The following is a 216-nucleotide window of genomic DNA, read 5'->3' on the forward strand; positions in this document are numbered from 1 at the left end:
GTGTGGGGTCCCTCCCAGGGGAGTGGGGCCCGGGGAGAGGGGGTCCCGTGTCCGTGGGCTCAGCCTGTGAGTGTCATTCTAGTCTCCAGGGGCAGGCAAGGCACCTGCTGCCGGAGGAAGACGGGAACGCGGGGCTGGGAGCCACGGGCTGGCCAGGGAGTGACCGGCTGTTTGCCCTTCATCTGCCCTGTGGGGAGGGGCCGGACAGGGGCCATT

Source organism: Myotis brandtii, unplaced genomic scaffold (assembly GCF_000412655.1).
Source record: "Myotis brandtii unplaced genomic scaffold, ASM41265v1 scaffold975, whole genome shotgun sequence".
NCBI classification, from domain to species: Eukaryota; Metazoa; Chordata; class Mammalia; order Chiroptera; family Vespertilionidae; genus Myotis; species Myotis brandtii.